Here is a 13,698-nt window from a genome sequence, read left to right as displayed (position 1 = left end):
ACTAAGCCGCTTCTGGCAAACCAGAGCAGCACATGGAAATGCCGTTTACCTTCCCGCCGGAGCAGTACCTATTTATCTACTTGCACTTTGACGTGCTTTCGCACTGCTAGGATGGCAGGAGCAGGGACCGAGCAACGGAAGCTCACCCCGTCACGGGGATTCGAACCGCCAACCTTCTGATCGGCAAGTCCTAGGCTCTGTGGTTTAACCCACAGTGCCACCCACGACCTGACTCCTCATTCAGTAGGGATGAGCAAAACCTGTAAATTGCATCCAACCAAACCATTTCACAAGGAACCTTAGCTGCACAATCAAACTTCCCCACTCTCCTCGCCCCCTAAATCTGTTCTGTAAACCCAATCCTCCAAAACAGATTTACGAGGTGTGCAGCAGCACAAAGAGAAAGGTATGGATAGCTCCGTCAGTAGAGTATAAGGCTCCGCAGATATCCCTGTATCTCTGTGACACTTAGTGATGTTTACTACCATAACTTACTGCTATGTATCATAACATGCCAATACCCTTACATTGCAGTTTGAAAGATGGGGGCCCAAAACTGAAAACTGGTGACTAGAATACTATGAGTCAATGGCAAAGGAGGAACTTGAATACAGGTGTCCCAAATTGACTACACCAGTCATGAATTCAAGGCTGTATTCAAACCTGATTCTCTTTAGATGTTTCTGGACTGCAGGTCCCATCATTCATGGCCAACAGTCAAGCTGCCTGGGTCTGATGGGTGCTGTAGTCCAAAACATCAGGATGGCACCAGATATAAAATCATAAAGGCTGTACAGTGGTGCCCCAGGTTAAGAACTTAATTCATTCTGGAGGTCCGTTCTTAACCTGAAACTGTTCTTAACCTACTACTTTAGCTAATGGGGCCTCCTGCTCCTGCTGTGCCGCTGCCATGAGATTTCTGTTCTCATCCTGAAGCAAAGTTCTTAACCTGAGGTACTATTTATGGGTTAGCAGAGTCTGTAACCTGAAGCGTCTGTAACCCGAGGTACCACTGTATTGTGCCAGATTGCCTCTAATACACCCACAGAGAGAGACACCCACAGCTTGAGGTGATAGAGAGCTGGGCTAGGTAAAGGTGAAGGGACCCCTGACCATTAGGTCCAGTCGTGACCGACTCTGGGGTTGCAGCGCTCATCTCACTTTATTGGCCGAGGGAGCCTGCGTACAGCTTCCGGGTCATGTGGCTAGCATGACTAAGCCGCTTCTGGCGAACCAGAGCAGTGCACGGAAATGCTGTTTACCTTCCCGCTATTTATGTACTTGCACTTTGAGGTGCCTTCGAACTGCTAGGTTGGCAGGAGCAGGGACCGAGCAACGGGAGCTCACCCCGTCACGGGGATTCGAACCGCCAACCTTCTGATCGGCAAGTCCTAGGCTCTGTGGTTTAACCCACAGCGCCACCCGTGTCCCTTAGAGAGCTGGAGTACCTCTCCCCCTTTTTTGAAAGTAGATCAGGTTGATTGCTTTCCAAGCAGGGTTGGACCATTATATTTTTCACCATGGAGGCCCATGCCAGAAATAATCCTGGCCCTGAAGGCCACATATTTTAAGTGCATGCAATTAAAATAATTTGTATTTTTTTAATTATAGCTCATCCAAATTATCTCATAATGAGTGTGCTGCATTAATTCCACAATACTCTTAATTCTGAAACTGTTAGGCTTGATACAGAAATGCTGAAACCATTATCCCGCTCCCGTAAGGTTGACTGGCATACAAAAATGTGATGTGAACATCATTTCCAGCACTGGATCAGTGCACCCAGCTGCAAACATTGCTCAAAAACTGGTTGTGGGGCCCAAGAGACAATCACTGAATCAACTTGCCTGAGATGGGTGTGAAAGTGTGGCAGTGAATCCAGCCCTTGTACCCCACCCAAAGGAAGACGAGTGTCAACCATTGAACTCCACAGCTAGTTCTGGCTGTCAGGCAACCCCAGCAGTGCCCATGCAATGCACAACATGCCTGTTTCTGACCTGATAACATTGTTGATTAGTCGTTATTGAAGTCTTCCTCCTAAATCCATCATTTCTATTGTAGAACCTCTTTAGAACGGCTACATTTGCATATGGGACTTTGGCTCACAGAAGACAGATGTCGCCAGCAGTTTGGTTACACAAAACTCTGGGAATCCATGTGGAAGCAAGAATAGCAGCAGAGTAGGTAGGTGACACAATGGGATGCCTCAATGAGCCCAAGGAAGGTTGTTTCATCTGGAGGAAGTGAGGCTAGAATGCCATAACACTTCAGCGGCTTCATGAGGGAAAAGCCAGTAATGTTCTGAAGTGCAATAATTGCCAATTAAGGTACTCAAGTGTTTGCCTAGAATACTACAATAGGTTCGCTGCATATTCCATGCCTGAAGCCTACAGAGGCTCACTGTGCAAATGTACACCTTCCTCTTTTTTTCATGCTCTATGAGCATGGAGCTAATTTTAAAAATGTAGGTGCTACCAGCAGCTACCCTATATTATGCATGTTTGATTTAAGGGGGCACTACTTCTCAGCAGCATGCCAATGACCAGTAATTGCTATTTCCCCTCCAACACATGAAGTGCACAGTGGCTTTTGGGCAATGCATAATCAAAGAAGTTCAGCAGTTCTTTCGGAATATCACACTGTTAATAGCTAAGGGCTGCATGTTCTCAGAAGCTAGTACTTTCTTGTGCTAACCACATCACATCTTATTTATGGATGAGCCTAAGTAAGCCACTGATGTGTTTATATACACCAGTAAAATCAAATCATTTCTCAAGACTGAATGGCATTTTTAAAAAGCCGACGTAGCTGCTGTGAAAGTAATAATGTGTATTATTTTAAGCTCTCCTTTTGCCTGCTGCATTTACCATGCTTATAGCACAAACTTCAGACTGCGTTTAATGTGCAATTTATTTGCAAGAGCAGGCTCATATTAAGGAACACCTCATTTGCAGAAGCCATGCCATGGGTGTAGAAGGGAAGTTACTATTATGGCTGTTTAATATTCAAGCAGTGTCAGAAATGTCCTAGACATGCAACAGCCAGAAAATCTGCAGGAGTCATTGTTTAAAAAATCCCGAAGCTTAGGTCACTCTTTGTTCCACATTTTAAAAATCAAACCTTACATTTATTTCAATACTCTTTCATTCTACTTTCTATCCAAACCGGGTCCAGCAGTATTGTTGCTGATTGGCTACAGTTGGGAACCGGACAGAAGGAAGTTAATTGTGGTCAGGGCTCAGTTATGGATAACGACAGAACAGGCCCTCTGACCTAGAGGTTGAAACAGGATATGGGATGCAAACTCCCCTAATTTGTCAGGTTTGAAGGTCCTTGAACAAATGCTGTGGCAGGAAGTTCAAGAAGTGACAATGAGCACCTCTTGACTGCCACTATTTTTGCGGGAAGGAATCAAATGCTTGCCAGAAATCTAGGTTTGTATAACTAAAGTGGATTAAATTGCTATGGTGCCCTAGCATAACAAACCCATTTTTAATTAAAAGAAAAGCTGGGAATAAAAACACTGTTGTGGTTAAGAAAGTATGGAGGAAACACACTGAAAAGTGTGGGGTGAACAAATGGGAAGATGTATAAACCCCACGCAAGAAAAATCAGGATGAATGCTTGTTTTATAGCCTCCCTGCAAAGAAATTGGGGTTGGATGCTCAGTTAAGACTGGGTACATTTCACTGAATTTTTGGAGCTGATTTTTATGTGTAATGTTAATTTGGATACTAAAAAGGATGATGTGTTTAGTTGTTAATTGTGTTTTACAGAATGTAAAAAATTATTTGTTTTCCCCCCCTTGCTGTTTATTCTAACTTAGATTGAAAACTTGAGAGTTTTGTTTAAATAGGAGCAGTATATAAATCTTCAGCAGCAGCATCTAAACACTGCATAAACTTTATGTAAGCAAATCAAGATGGAGATGAAGGATCAATAAACAGGTCATCTGGAGGAGCACTTTTCAGCTGCTGCAGCTAACAGCATTGATAAACGTCCCACCACAAGACCAGAGTTATGCTTCTGGTAAATGGCCATATGCATTGCATGAGCCAAACCAAGCCAGAAGTTGGGGTTGCGTGGGTGTCCCTCCTTTGACTTCCCATGTTTCATAGACTAAGGAAATGGTGCAGGCTAAGGAAATGGAGGAGTTGGGATACACGATCTGGAAAGAAGGGCAAAAGTCCTTCCAGCAGAAACCGGAGACATAGAGGTTGATGACAGAATTTGTACACCAGCCCCGGAGATCTGCCACAGTATGGATATTATTGCTCTGCTGCTTTCATTGTTTCCTTATTGTCCGTATTTGGAGAAGAATCGGAGCTCAGTGTTAAAGCAGAAGCCAGTGTGGCATAATGGTTAGAGTGTTGGACTAGGCCCTGGGAGAGAAGGGTCTGAATCCCCACCCAGCTGTGAAACTCACTGGGTGCCCCCATTGCTTGGCATCTCTGGTTAAAAGAATTGTGTAGCAGAAGGAGCATGAAAATATTTATTATACTAAGTCACACCACTGGCCCACTTAGCTCTGTATTTTCTATATTGGCTCTCCAGAATTTCAGGCAAGGTTGTCTTCCAGTCCTAATTGGAGATGATGGGGATTGGACCTGGGGCCTTCTGCAATCAAAGCAGTGGTGTAGCTAGCTGCCCTGTGCCCGGGGCAGCCTTGCTGCCACCTCAGCTGTAGGGTGACTGAGGGCAGGGCAGTGGGCAGACGCAAGCCCCACACTGCTGCTTCGGGCAGCGCAGAGCCTACAGGTGCCCGAACCATCGCGTCACTCCCAGGAGAGACATATTGCTCAGGTGCGCTGCAGGACCTGCGGTAAGTGCTACCTCCCCCCCAGTGTGGCGCCTAGTGCCCCCGCCCCCCTAGCTACGCCTCTGGTGCAAAGTAGAAGCTCTGCTTCTGAGCTACAGTCCTGGAGTGATGCTGTACAGGGCAAAGAGTCTGTATAAGGCAGGATAAGGCAACTTTCTATGGTCCATACTTTAGAAGCTTACATAGCCAAATGTAAGGTGAGCCCCACCCATGCTGTGATCAGGAATTGCTGCAGACAATTTTAAAGGGACTCATTCTGGAGAAAAAGATCAGGGAACTTAATTGCAGGCATGATTCCAGTTTGACTAGTCCTGGTTATTATCCCAAGCATAAGATGCTTTGGCTTATTATAAAGAAGGAAACTCATAGATTCCTATTTACATATCAGAACTAAGGCAGCAGAAATGTCAAGCAGCAGATGCCTTGAGTTTCTTCCGAAATGTATAGCCTATAGACTCTTCCAAAGCAACAGAAAAATCAGCCACTTCTCAATTAGCAAGGCCACCAAAATAATTTACTTTTAGTAAAGAGCTATCTTTTTTCCTTTCTTTAATTTTACTTCTGTATGGTATAAAGGATATTTCCCCCTATATGGCATAATTATAGCAAACACTTTCAGGGATCTATACCTTAACAGCGCATACTTGGTAATACTGTATATTAAGCAACTATTGACTTGTGTTTTGAGTCAATTTCAAGAAGGAAATATTGTCTGTGGAGAAAAAAGGAAAATCAATATCTACCTTGAGGGTTATGCAGTCTTGATACTGACTTACTGCAGACATCAATCAATGCCTGCTACACTATATCTGTTTTAAAGCTTTTGTCCTTAAAACAACAAAACTTCAGTAATGCCTACAAAGATTATCTTCATCAGAAGCTTAAATCCACCAACACACAAGTCCAGGTCTGTAATGCCCTGAATCTCATGTTGAGTTTATGTATAAATACCAGCCAAGTACTACCTCAGTGCCCCACAGGGTCCAATGCCAACCCAAGATGAGTTGGGTAGATCAGGGTAGGGCAACTACTATTGTCATTAGAATGTGCAGTGTGCTGGCTGCCATTATTCTGAGGGTGGGATTCAATCACATACCAAAAATACAGGTTGCATAATTACAATGAATTGGCACTCTTACCAGTGGAGGCTGGTCCATTAGGATGAATGGGGCATTGCCCCAACAACCTCCTGCATTCCTGTCTTCAGCACAACTAGTCCAAGGCACTGACTGTCAGCTTCCTCCTCCTCAGGCTCAGTAGAACTCAGCAGGGATGATGGAGACAAGGCTAGAATTAGTTGGCTCCTCCTGCCATTGGCTTTGGCGCCACCTGCTGTTGGTCTCCCTGCCTTCTGCCCTACCAGTCCCAATGGACACTAGTCACCACTGATTTCCCCCAGAATCAAAGTTCTGACTAGAACATTCACTGGAAAGTGTGAAACAATAGCTTGACCTGATGTCATATAGCTTTGAAATCCACACCCTTCCAAATTTTGTAGTGCAGTTCTCCAATCAAGTGCCCAAATGCATTTAGTTGGTAAAGTATATACATCGGTGAAAATAACACACAGAATGCATTTTACTGAGGAAAATTACATGCCAAAATGTGTATATTGGGAGACATTCACTAAAATACTGCTGGATTTTCATGAGCCCCCACTCCCCCCTTAAAAAAAAGTGGAGAACTGAACTTAAGAGTGAAAAACAACAACAAACAGGGTGAAAGAATTGACAGATTCACCTGTCCCTAATCTTGGCCTATACATTCTCCTCTGTTTCACCTCTGTCTGGCCCCATATAGGAGGAAAGTATCTCAGAAGCTAACTAATGCCACTGAAAAGTACACTGCTGGTGTTTTCTTTTTTATGCTTTTACATTTCTTTACAGAAACTCACCTTCGAAAACCCTGGAGGCACAGAGCCGGGAAAAAGCTCACAACTGCAATCTCTGACAGTAAAATAATGTGAGAATTTACGATAAGTCTGAAAAATGATGACTCTGTCATTCCCAATACCATTCAGTGTGCAGGAGTCATCATTTTTCATTGAAGACTTCAAGCCAGCAGGTGTGAAACTTAGCGGGGAGAAACTTAGCATGTGGCATACTGAGATCATCTCCATGTTGGCGGTGGGAGGTGGGGGAAAGACATGGGCAATGTCACTTGTGAAGGGTGCAATTACATGGACTGGGCAGCTGGTGCAAGCATTTACTGCCCAATCCATTTGTTCTTGGCAAATTAAACCTTTGCAGTGCCTTTTGCATATGACTCTGCCAAACAAAAAAAGAGACTCACTTGCAGTAGGGCCATATTCACACCATAGTTCAAACCAGAGTTTTAAGGAGATCCCTATTCCTCACCCAGAGCTGCAGTTCAGTGTGGTTTAACAAACAATCCCTCTTCACAGGGATTGTAGCTCTGTGAGGAAATTAGGACAGAGTAGGGCTGTTGAGGCTGCAGCCTTGGAAAATGGGATGTGCTCTGTGCACTGTCCTGAGGGCCAGACTTAGAGACCTGGAGCACTTTAGTTGGCCTGAATGCTGCAGGGTGGGGGTTTCTTGCATTGCACACCAACGTTCTCATCTGCCACAATATCCCTCTTGCATTCAACCCATGGAAGAGGCCTGATGAACTCCACAAGCTATCCCTTTAATGTCAACTCTTGTCACAAACCCAGAATGGAAATTATTGATTTCATCCTTGTAAACTCTTTAGAAGCCATTTTGTAAACAAACATTGGATCAGGCCAATGGCCCATCTAGTCCAGCATCCTGTTCTCACTGATGCGCATGGAAAGTTTGCATCCTGAGCGCAAGAGCCCTCTCCCCTCCTGTGTTTTCCAGCAACTGGTACCCAGAAGGGTTACTGCCTCAGACTGCAGAGCATAGCCATAGATAGCCTTACCCTTCACGAATAGCTCCAATCCTCTTTTAAAGAATACCCTCCAACATTCCTCTGATGAAAATAGGTACATCCCATTCTATAATGATAATTTAACTATTTATACCCCCCACACACCTTATTTCATTGCCCCAGTTCTCTGGGCAGGTTCCAACATACATAAAAACACAATAGAACTTTAAACATTATTTTTTTTAAAAAAACCTTCCCTATACAGGATTGCCTTTGGGTGGCTCCAGGAGTTGGATAACTCCATAGCCTTGAATGAAAATAAGGACATCCTAAGGAAAAGTGGGACATTCTGGGATCGAATCAGAAACTGGGACGGCTTCTCAAAATCAGAGACATCCCTGGAAAACAGGGACACTTGGAGGGTCTGTTACTGCTTTCTCTGGGAGTTTAACTCTAAGCTGCATGAAGAAGTTCAGTCATAGCTTGGTTCTCAAAAGCCTTGGTACACATACGTTTTGGCTCCTGAACACTGAAAACCCAGAAGTAAGTGTTGTGGTTTTTGAACGTTCTTTGTAAGCCAAACGTCCAATGTGGCTTCCACAGCTTCCAATTGAGTGCAGGAAGCTCCTGCAGCCAATCGAAAGCTGCCCCTTTGTTTTTGAATGGTTCCGGGAGTCAAACAGACTCCTGGAACGGATTAAGTTTGACAGCCAAGGTACCACTGTACTTGCTTTTCTGTGTCCTGAATCTTTCAACATAAATTAATAGATTAATAATAAAAAATGATAAATATAAATTAATCACCACACCACCTAAAAGGCCATCTTTTTCTAAAGAGATTTTGCCCTCTTGGCTTCTCTAAAATGAATTGAGTGAGGAGTGATGGAAAGTAACCGAGAGCACCATGAAGGCTTTTTGCATCAGCACAGCCGCTTTCTTTCCGCTTTCCTTTCTTTTCCTTCCTTGCCTGATTTTCTGTTAAACTGCTTCAGTAATAGGACTGGGATGAATTTTAATATAGACTTGGTCCCAGTATTCTCTCTCTCTCTCTATTTTTTTTATATTTTTAAAGAAGTGGCTGAGATGGGGAATGGCTGTTTTGCAATAGCTGAAAACTATTGCATTTTAGCTGAGGGAATTTAGAGTTAGAAATTTGAAATGAAATGTTTTAGTGCCACGGTTAAAATTCAGTAAGCACTCAATAAAACACGGAGCAGCTCCATTTTATTTTACATTTTATGGAAAGCTCTTTTCAATATATGTGGAAATATGAGTTGCATTTATACCAGTAATGGACAAATATTGCTTTCTAAAAAACAAACAAACAAAACTCCCTATGAATTTCATATTTCTGATCTTCTTTACCCCTTTTTGGGAGGGGTAGGATTATTCATCTTTAGGGCACCAGCTCAGTTAAAACATCACGCCAGAGTAGCAATTACAATGACCATGTTACAGCAATAATCTCCCATTTCTACAACCCAAAGATACATCATCTTGCTCATCAGAAGCCAAGGCAATAGCACAGAATATGGAGCAGTTATGGAACTGCTTTTGTGAATGATTTGGTATTTGTTGCCCATGGCAAGATCCAGCCAGCTACAAAACTTTATGGATTATCCATAAAATTCTATGATGACAAACTCATTAAAACACACACACTCTCTCTCTAAAAACTAAAGTGCACCACATCTTTATTAAAGAACTGATATCTGCAGAGGATACCATATCTATCACTCAGAGACAGGCATAAGTGGATCTGTAAATTTCAGCTTCTGATTTTCCAGCCCTCAGTTTTTTCCCACTCTTTATTTAATTAATTTATCTGCTGCTCTCGCTCTGAGGATCATAGGGCAGCTTACATTATACATTCCTGCATCAGCTTGCAATTGTTGAAAAGGCCTTTAACTATCCATGGCCTTTCAGAAGTGGGTGGGATGCTTTAACGTTTTATTAGTATGCTGTCTATTATTATGCTCTGAATTATGGTGGGGTTTTTTGCGCTCCATAAAATATGTTCTTAATATCGTCCACAACCCTGGGATCTCTTGATAAAGGGTGGTATATAACAAACAGACAAACAAAATATTTTTTCCTCTTGGTGTTAATGTATGTATTGTGGGGCTGAATTGTGTGTTTGTATGTTTGGTTGAAATAGGGTTGCCATATGTCTGGGAAATCCTGGGCATGTCCTCTTTTGGGGGGCCTATATTCCCATCCGGGGGGGTTGCGGTTTATAGTAAATACCTGGGTTTTGGGGGGTTTTACTGTGCCCCAGAAGTGGAAGCAGCCGCTTTGGGTGGAGGTGAGGCCTGCATGCTACCAGCGTTGCTGCCTGAGCCTGGTCTTGGCCGGGGAGGGAGGGGTATAAATAAAAAATTGTTATTATTATTAATTTCCTGAGCTGCATACTGCAAGCTGCTGAACAAGGGCAGGGATCACAGCTCTCATTTGGCCTTTAGATGCAATCTCACAGCAATACTTGATTGACTATGTGATGGTGACATAAATCCAAATAAGAGTGAGGCAATGTTTTCTTTTGTTGCTCTGAACTGTCTTTGCTCTTGGCACTGTTATGCAGCAGAATTACAGAGCAGCTACACATTGCTTAAGAACACGGGTGGTGCTGTGGGTTAAACCACAGAGCCTAGGGCTTGCTGATCAGAAGGTCGGCGGTTCGAATCCCCACGACGGGGTGAGCTCCCGTTGCTCGGTCCCTGCTCCTGCCAACCTAGCAGTTCAAAAGCACGTCAAAGTGCAAGTAGATAAATAGGTACCACTCCAGCGAGAAGGTAAACGTTGCTGCCAGACCTGTGCATGTCTTTCCTGGCTCAGGCTGGCAGCGGACACTAAGGAAGCCGCTGCTGCTGCTGCTGCTTCCTGTTCTTGCTCTGTTCTGGGGTTCCAGAGTCTGAAGTCTGTGGGTAGCGGTGGGGCTGGGGACACTAGAGGAGGTGGTTGGTGGGGCTCCTGACGAGAGACCCAGGCGGCATTCAGGAGCTGTGCCAGACTGGAGCTGCCAGACTGGAGCTGCCAGACTGGAGCTGCCGCCGCCTCTTCCCTGTTGTGTGATCAGTGTGACGATGGTGGGACCAGTGCAATCGGCGGCTGCGTCCAGCGGGGGGTGGGGGGAGAGAGGTAAGCAGGTGATTGCACCCCCCCCAAAGGTCAAAAACTCATGGCAATCGCCCGAAAAAAGCTCAACAACTTTTGTCAAGCCGCAGATCGTGACAACTCTAGTTGTAAGTCATTTTAGGTTGCCCTGGGCAAGATAAAGTGATTTATACATTTAATAAGTATAAATACATAATTTACAGGGCCTTTAACAACTTGGGTCCAGGATACGCCATGGACCGCCTGATCCCTTCTATTCCCTGCTCACTGAGAGTTTCCGGGGAGTCACTGCTAGTAGTTCCCCCACAGTGGTTCCCCCACAGTTCAGTTGCTTGCTTGATTCATACCTACCATGTGTCACATGTTCAGTATTGTGTGCTCAATTATATGGAACTCCCAGTTGAGATCAGCCTCAGTCCTGTATACCTAAAGGAGCGTCTCCACCCCCATTCTGGTGGTTCCCTCATTGCGAGAAGTGAGGTTACAGGGAACCAGACAGAGGGCCTTCTCGGTAGGGGTGCCCACCCTGTGGAACGCCCTCCCTTCAGATGTGAAGGAAATAAGCAGCTATCTTATCTTTAAAAGACATCTGAAGGCAACCCTGTTTAGGGAAGTTTTTAATATTTAATGCTGTATTGTTTTTAACACTCGATTGGGAGCCGCCCAGAGTGGCGGGGAAACTCAGCCAGATGGGCGGGGTATAAATAATAATAATAATAATAATAATAATAATAATAATAATAATAATAATAAAAAATTATTATTATTATTATTATTATTATTATTATTATTATTATTAGACTGGCCCTCTTGCTGCAGAATGTCCAGCACTTACTGAAGATTTTATCCCAGCAGGCTTCTGGAATTGAACACTGTTTTTATAGTTCTAACTCATTTTTACTTTCACTGTATTGAGACGACATCACCACTTAGAGACAAGTGTAATTAAGTGCTCTATAAATTGACAAAGTTAGTAAAAAGATTTTTTTAAAGAATGAATTGAGTTTTTATCACTGTATGCTCGCATGTTCACTTGCAAGATCAGCACTTAACAAAACTATAATCATGGCGCAAGCCTATAATAACCATCTCTTTCTAGGTTCTTAATCCATTCTGCCCTCTCTAATCCATAGTAACTGAAGAGTCTGCTTTTTAAATTGAGAGAGCAACCACCCCACTTTGGCAGGTTCGTGCAGGATGCCCAGAGTTAAAGTCAAACCAACCGCAGAGATGAAAATGCTGATCTATCAGATCTCCTTTTCAATATCCTGCCTAAGATATGAGCCACTTCCAGCTGACAAAAGAAGAAATCCAGCAGTTTCCACCTACTCACTTTATGCCACTTCCTTGTTATTTCCTAGCAGGATAAGATCATTAAGGCAAAGATCTTTCCCAAGGCTGAGGCACCAAGCATCCTGTCAATTCTCAAAAAGAGATGGCGATACTGGCTTTGGTATATGCACACAATGCAAGATATATTCACACCAAAGAGACATGCTTTTCCATGAGGTATGATCCAAAGTTCATCCACAAGATATCCAAAGTTCCACTTTAAGGCTGTTTGTAAGTGTGCTTCAACAAGTGGGAAGCTTTGGCAAGTAAGCTGGATTTGCTGACTGTGTCGGCGGCCCCTTGAATTATTATGAGAAAGGGGTTTATACAGCTCTAGGATAGGAAAGAGCATTAAGAAACAGATCATACCAAATTGCAAGTTGATGGACAAAGCATTCCAGTTTATCATTCAGCAACCCTAGACCTTAAAAACACAATTAAGTAACTGGCCAGACAACAGAGTGGCTTAGAGAAATTGGCATGGACATGTAATTCTGCAGCCACAGAAGTGAAGCAAATGAAGGACAATGACCTTAAATGGGAAGAGGGTCATTTTCAGCCCAAGGGCACCTTCTTGATAGAAAACTTTCTGCGGCCATATGCCAGTGCTTAGCAGGTGAAGGGGCAAAAGTTGATTTGACCAGAGAGAAATACTGACCAGTACAATGGAGATGTGACTTAGCAGTAAGCTACGCGGGTGGCGCTGTGGGTTAAACCACAGAGCCTAGGACTTGCCAATCAGAAGGTCGGCGGTTCGAATCCCCGTGACGGGGTGAGCTCCCATTCCACAGTCCCAGCTCCTGCCAACCTAGCAATTCAAAAGCACGTCAAAGTGCAAGTACATAAATAGGTACCGCTCCGGCGGGAAGGTAAATGTCATTTCCATGCACTGCTCTGGTTTTCCAGAAGCGGCTTAGTCATGCTGGCCACATGACCCGGAAGCTGTACGCCGGCTCCCTTGGCCAATAAAGCGAGATGAGCGCCGCAACCCCAGAGTCGGCCACGACTGGACCTAATGGTCAGGGGTCCCTTTACCTTTACCTTTTTATATTCTAGTCATGCAAGAGTCAGAGGATTCTGCCTACCCACTTCCATACACTTCTCTCCATTCAGGCAAACAAGGGGCATTATCACAATTCAAATACACACCTCAGCCAGACAAAAACACTCAAGGAGGATGCGGTTCTGAGCTCATGAAGAGTGTGGCCTGGGAGTGAGGGTGTGGCCTTCAGAGAATCATGAGGACCAGTTAGAAAGGTCTGGAGGACTGCGATTGTCATCCAGGCCCAAGATCCACCACCCTGCTCTTCAGGGTACAGAAGCCGGAACTCACAGGAACTCAGTTCCGACACCTTTCAGGTGGGCACCGTTGCCATTATAACAGAACAAGTGAGGTGTTCATGGTGAATTCTGGCACCTCTTTTTCTAGAAAATTAGCAATGACCTGGAGCTGTGTTCAGTTAAAAAGAGGTCTCTCCTTACATGGATTCCATATGGCACTGTCATTTCTGAATGCTCACATTCTTTGCTCAAAGGCAATAAAAAGACAATATGTGTCCAAGATAAATTAAGAAATTTAAGCT

At 44.0% G+C, this 13,698-nt stretch overlaps 1 protein-coding gene and 1 long non-coding RNA gene across 6 annotated transcripts in view; one reads left to right on the top strand and one right to left on the bottom strand.

Moving 5' to 3' along the window:
* Positions 1-13,698, bottom strand: part of CCSER1 (coiled-coil serine rich protein 1) — a 697,013-nt gene that overhangs the window by 118,526 nt on the left and 564,789 nt on the right. The window lies entirely within an intron of this gene.
* The window catches only part of LOC310657796, a 206,383-nt gene that overhangs the window by 2,999 nt on the left and 189,686 nt on the right, over positions 1-13,698 (top strand). Inside the window, exon 2 of the long non-coding RNA XR_014501945.1 lies at positions 248-4,415. This is a non-coding gene — a long non-coding RNA (uncharacterized lncRNA). The remainder of the gene's footprint in view (positions 1-247; positions 4,416-13,698) is intronic.

This window comes from Podarcis tiliguerta (genome assembly GCF_965153285.1).
Source record: "Podarcis tiliguerta genome assembly, chromosome: 9".
NCBI lineage: Eukaryota > Metazoa > Chordata > Lepidosauria > Squamata > Lacertidae > Podarcis > Podarcis tiliguerta.
This window is presented reverse-complemented; position numbering and strand designations above follow the sequence as displayed.